We start from the raw sequence: 6,000 nt of genomic DNA, 5'->3' as shown, positions 1-6,000 counted from the left end.
GAAGAGGCATAGGGAGTGCCTGTGGGGATAGTTGCAAAATTTTTTGAGTTGCTTTTTATAGCTAACAAAACTGTCGTTCAGCTGGGTTAAACAGTTGAAACAGAGCTCAGTTTCAAATTCAGGTCAGTCTGTCTCCAAAACTCCTGTTCCTTGTACCACGGTTTCCCTATAAAAGAAAAAGAGATGCCAAAGATGAAGTTGGGAGACAAGTCTGGGAAAGGAACTCTCTACAGATGCAAACCAGATGTCAGCTGGGGTCTCCCTGCCCCTGGAAATCTAGGAAACGGTGTCTGCAAACTCCTTTGTACATTTTGGGTGAAGTCCCAGGAGGGGTCAAGGTGCTGTTTGTTCTTGGCCAGCTCTGCCTCCAGGTTCCGCCTCTGCTGAATCATGGTTCCCACTCTGCACTGTGGACCCCTTTATGGAATTCAACCCGGTCCCTTGATTTCCACAGCAGGCCCCAAGGGTATGTACTGGACAACCCTGCTCTTTAAAACAAAGCTTCCTTGACCATTTCCTTCCACACACAAGCTCCAGCTTCCCCCTTATAACCCTCCTCTCTCTCTCTCCTTCCCCCTCCTCTCTTGAACCCACATCTCCCGAACAAGAATTCCTCCCACTTTCCCAGGCACAGCAGTTCAGGCTCATGACCCCTCTGCTACAAGACCCTCCCTGCTGCCTGCGATTTCCCATCCAGAAAGCTCCTCAAGGCATTTTACTTTCCGTGGTAGGTCTCGCTCCCAGAGGAGGCATGACTGACTTTTACAGGAGCAACTGGCCACCACAAAACCGACCACGGGTCTTTCTGTCAGGCAAACTGTGGGCTGGGGAGGAAATTCAAGGAACAAAAACTGAATGTTGGACTTCCCTGGTGTCGCAATGGTTAAGAATCTGCCTGGCGATGCAGGAGACACGGGCTGAGCCGTGGTCCGGGAAGATCCCACATGCTGTGGAGCAGCTAAGTCCGTGCACCACAACTACTGTGCCCGTGCGCCACAACTACTGACGCCTGTGCGCCTAGAGCCCGTGCTCCACAACAAGAGAAGCCACGGCAACGAGAAGCCCGCGCACCGCAACAAAGAGTAGCCCCCGCTCACCACAACTAGAGAAAGCCCGCGCGCAGCAACGAAGACCCAATGCAGCCAAAAATAAATAAATAAATTTTATTTAAAAAAAAAAACTGAATGCCATGAAAAAAAACCTCAGCATACTTATTTTTTAAAAAACTTTACAGTATCAAACTAGACAACACTTTACTTCCATTTTAAAAAATAGAACATACATGTTATATAACCTTGGCTGCCCCTGGCCTGCCTCTCTGCATCCTTCAGCCTCAGTGGCAAGCAGGAGAGAAAGGAATCTTGTTGACCAAGTCCCTTCGGCAGCCACGTGGCTCCTAAGACCTGCCAGTTCCCAGGAGGCTGCTTGCTGGCAGCCGGCCTGGGGGCCCTGGCGCTCCCATGTCCCCTGTGTATTCTTGCAGTGTCATCTGTTAGTTCTGTACCTAGTCACCTAAAGAGACTTACATTTCAGAACTTTTTCACTTTAAAGAACACTAAGGCACCTGCCTAATGCTGCTGCATTGATAGCTTTTTTTTTTTTTTCCATTTGACTGTAAGCCTCAAACAGACTTTCTCCTGGAACAGCAGCTATCAGTTTCAGCCAAACCTGCAAGAAGCTGTCTCTGTTAGCAGAGACTAGCTTGGCAGTGTCAAGAAGAGAATAAACAGGAAATTCCTAAGAGAGGAGTTTTAAGAAAGCAGGTAACTATAGTGTACCAGGAAGCACCTCAGCAGTCAGGCAGAATGGAAGGGGCATGGACTTTAGATATTGTCCGAGCTCGACCCCAGAGCAGCTCTGTGACCTGGAGGAAAGCATGCAGCCTTCTGAGTCTCAATTCCCTTCTCTGGAAATGGAGACAATAACATCCACATGCTGGTATGAAGACTGGAGAGATGGAAGTCAAAGCACCCAGCATATGCCAACCATGTGGGCGGAAGTAGCTATGACTGTTATTATACTGGTTACTAAATTTGATGTTTACTTTTTTTTTTTTTTTTTTTTTTGCGGTACGCGGGCCTCTCACTGTTGTGGCCTCTTCCGTTGCGGAGCACAGGCTCCGGACGCGCAGGCTCAGCGGCCATGGCTCACGGGCCCAGCCGCCCCGCGGCATGTGGGATCCTCCCGGACCGGGGCACGAACCTGCGTCCCCTGCATCGGCAGGCGGACTCTCAAACACTGCGCCACCAGGGAAGCCCCGATGTTTACTTTTAGAACATTTTTGAGTACCTACTATGTGCCGGGCCATGGACCAGACACTGGGGAAACAGTGGGAAAAGGTCAGACCCAATTTCTGGCCCAGGGAACTTTAATTCTTGAGAGGAAAAAATAGGCTTTAAACACAGCTAATTTATTGATTAATAACAGCGGTGCCAAGTGCTACCAGTGTGGGATGCTATGAAAATACTGAAAAAAGACAGGCTGGCTAGTGTTGGCTTCCTAAGTAGGGAGTGGGGAGGGTGATGGGGGTTGAAGCCACCAGGAGCAAGCATGGTGGATGCTGAGACCTGAGTCGACTGGGGAAAGGTGTGTGTAGGGTGAGTGCCAGGAGGTCAGCTCCGAGGAGGGCCAGTGCACCTGGTCATGAGCCTAAAAGAGGGAGAGAGCAAGAGGCAAGGCTGGGGGACACAGGGCTAGCAGGCCTTGCTCGGCATTGGGGACTGTATTCCGAAGTAGAGTGGGAAATCATGAAGAAATATTTGCAGGGACGTGGAATGACCCAGCTTTCGTGTTAAATGTGTCACTCTGGCTGCTCTGAGGACGAGGCACTGGAGCGGACCTACGATGAAACCTGGAGCTGTAATTAACAGGCTGTTGGTATAATCCAGGAAAGAGATAGTGAGATCTTAGACTGGGAATAACAGAGATGTGTCGAAATGGCTTCGTGGCTCTAGCCTCTCTCCTATTAAAATGTTTCTCAAACTTGCCTGATGATAAAAATCTATGACGTCTGGTAAAAGTACAGGTTCCCAGAGTCCCATGCTGGGATGCAGAGGGGGTCTGGGAATCTGTTCTTTAAACAAACTTCCTGGGCTTCCCTGATGGCACAGTGGTTAAGAATCCGCCTGCCAGTGCAGGAGACACGGGTTCGAGCCCTGGTCTGGAAAGATCCCACATGACGCGAAGCAACTAAGCCCGCAAACCACAACTACTGAGCCTGCGCTCTACAGCCCGTGAGCCACAACTACTGAGCCTGCGCTCTAGAGCCCGCAAGCCACAGCGCCGAAGCCCGTGCGCTCTGGAGCCCATGCTCCACAACAAGAGAAGCCACCGCAATGAGAAGCCCGCGTAACACAACGAAGAGTAGCCCCTTGCTCACCGCAACTAGAGAAAGCCCGTGCACAGCAACAAGGACCCAACGCAACCAAAAATTAATTAATTAAAAAAAAAAAAAACTTCCTGAGGGATTCCTTTCACTAGGCAAGTTTGTCCCGTGTTACCCCGCAGTGTACACTGAGAAACAGACCTTCCTTTCCCATGTAAAATAATTCAATCTTTCTAGAGATGGTGCTTTTCATGACCCCAACCAGCGGAGGATCCAGGTGTAAACTCACAGGTCACAGAATGCTTTCCCTACTTAGAACTAAAAGCACTTCAGCTGTAACAGCTCCAACGTTTAGGTTATCTACATCCATGTTTTTTAAGTGTGTTCCTTGATATATGAGGGTTTTTTTGTTTGTTTGTTTTGTTTGTTTGCAGTATTAATAGATGTACAGCTGTCAAGAGAGGCCAGAAGGAGGTACTCCAGCAAGATCTGCTGGGAACAACAGGAGTGCAGAGCAATGTATGGAGCAAGAGTCTAGCTCGATCTACATTCTATAAACGTCCTGCGGAGCTCAGCGCACCTCCCCAGCCCATCAGTTGCTGACCCGGGGACTTTATTACTTGCCCCCAACCTCTGCCAGCTCCTGCAGAGGAAAACATCAAGACCTTATATGGATTACATCCTTGGAAAATACATTTCAATAATTGGCCTAATTGTGTGTGATCCAGTTGGAGCAAGAAGGAAACTTTTTGCCCTCTATCCAGTTATCTTCTTTATCAATTCATCCACACAGAGAGCATGCACAATAGGTAGGAGAACAAGTCTAGGTATCAGTTTACCAACGTTCAAATCCTGGCTTTTTCATTTATTAATTGGAGAAGTTACTTAATATCTTTGCTCTTCAGTTTTCTCATCTGAAAAATACAATGATTATGGTGTACTAGTTTGCTAGGGCTGTCATAGCAAAGTACTACAGATTGAATTGAGACAGGAAGGAAGGGGGCATGGCACAACCTTTTTTTTTTTTTTTTTTGCCATGCTGGGTGGCATGTGGAATCTTAGCTCCCCAACCAGGGATGGAACCCTCGCCCCTGCATTGGCAGCTCAGAGTCTAAACCACTGGACCGCCAGGGAAGTCCCAAGGGCACAACCTTTAAAAGAATGACAGCCTTTGAGGATATGACAAAAACTGGTTACCACCATGTGCTTGCTTCGGCAGCACATATACGAAAATTGGAACGACAAGAGAAGATTAGCATGTTCCCTGCGCAAGGATGACACACAATTTTGTAAAGCGTTCCATATTTTTGTTTAAAAATAATTCTGGTTACAACCAATTAGGCCCAAGATGGAGGAAGATTCAATTTCCAGTAGACCTTGAGCCTCCCTATACACTCATTGTAATATATTAGCATATGCTAAATTACTCACCCACAGGTGCCATGACAGTTCCCAGGCTGACCATAAAAGGCCAAAAAGTGGGTGATGGCCCAGTTCCTGGAAATTCCTGCCCCTTCTTCAACATAGTTAGAATATTCTTCCCACTTGTTAGCATACGAAATTACCCAGCCAATAAAAACTAACCACCCCACAACCTCTCTCAGATTCTGAGACAGACTACATTCTGACATTCTGAGACAGACTCTCACATTCTGAGACAGACTACATTCTGACTATAGGATGTGTATCTCTTTAAATAAACTTGCTTTCCCTTTACTATGGCTCATGCTTGAATTCTTCCCTGGGCAAAGTCAAGGACCCTCACTTGGTGGCCTGTCCCAAGGACTTGGCTGAGACCTGAGATGTGACCATTTTCTTGTGCCCCATTCTCCTGCAATAGAATAGCTTAGACAACAGAAATTTATTGTCTCACAATTCTGGAGGCTAGGAGTCTGAGCTCAAGCTGTCAGCAGGGTTGGTTTGTTCTGAGGCCTCTCTCCTTGGCTTGCAGATGGCCATCTTCTCCTTATGTCTTCACATGGTCTTCCCTCTGTGTATGTCTATGCCCTCATCTTGAAACAAAGCACGACTCTGTGAGGGCCTCCCAGGTACAAATCGTTTCTCTGCATTGCTCCCTTCTCCCCCAATTTCTTGTTTGTAAGAAACAGAGTTCATTCAGCCTCCTTAACTTTCCCTGAATTCCAAAGGGCAGATTCAAACAGTTGCTAATCAGGGAAGAGAGGGAATGTAGAAATAGGGGAGGAGCAGTCAAGAAACCAGGTGGGGCAGGGTCCTGCTTCCTCCCCAGGGAATATCCATAACAATGTATCTTTGAGTTCTTCCTCAGGAACTAAGGCCCCGCCACCCAGGTGGAAGATGGAAACTTCAGGCTGAGCCTAAGATTCCTGGACCACTCCCCTGTTACCTCACCACCAACCAATCATTAGAAAGTCACACACACTGCAGCCCCCACCCCAAATTTTGCCTATAAAAACTCTTCCCTGAAAACCATCAGGGATTTAGGGTTTTCTGAGCACCAACCACCCGTTCTCCTTGCTTGGCCCTGCAATAAACCTTTCCCTGCTCCAGACTCTGACATTTCAATTTTCTTCGCCTCACTGTGTGTTGGGCACATAAACTTGGGTTTGGCAACAGCTGGAAAACCTCTGTTGCTGGGGACATGCGCTGCATTCGCCTTTGCATGTTTCTCACTGACTTAAAAATTAAAACCTGCC

The 6,000-nt window shown here is 47.8% G+C and overlaps 1 non-coding gene across 1 annotated transcript; it reads left to right on the top strand.

The window, feature by feature from the left end:
* Nucleotides 1-4,528: 4,528 nt before the first annotated feature.
* Nucleotides 4,529-4,634, top strand: LOC136124005 (U6 spliceosomal RNA). Its single transcript, XR_010655954.1, has one exon. It is a non-coding gene; the product is annotated as a U6 spliceosomal RNA (small nuclear RNA).
* The last annotated feature ends 1,366 nt before the right edge of the window (nucleotides 4,635-6,000 follow it).

Source organism: Phocoena phocoena, chromosome 5 (genome assembly GCF_963924675.1).
Source record: "Phocoena phocoena chromosome 5, mPhoPho1.1, whole genome shotgun sequence".
In the NCBI taxonomy this organism is placed as follows: domain Eukaryota; kingdom Metazoa; phylum Chordata; class Mammalia; order Artiodactyla; family Phocoenidae; genus Phocoena; species Phocoena phocoena.
The sequence above is the reverse complement of the archived record's forward strand: the minus strand, read 5'-3'. Positions and strand labels throughout refer to the sequence as shown.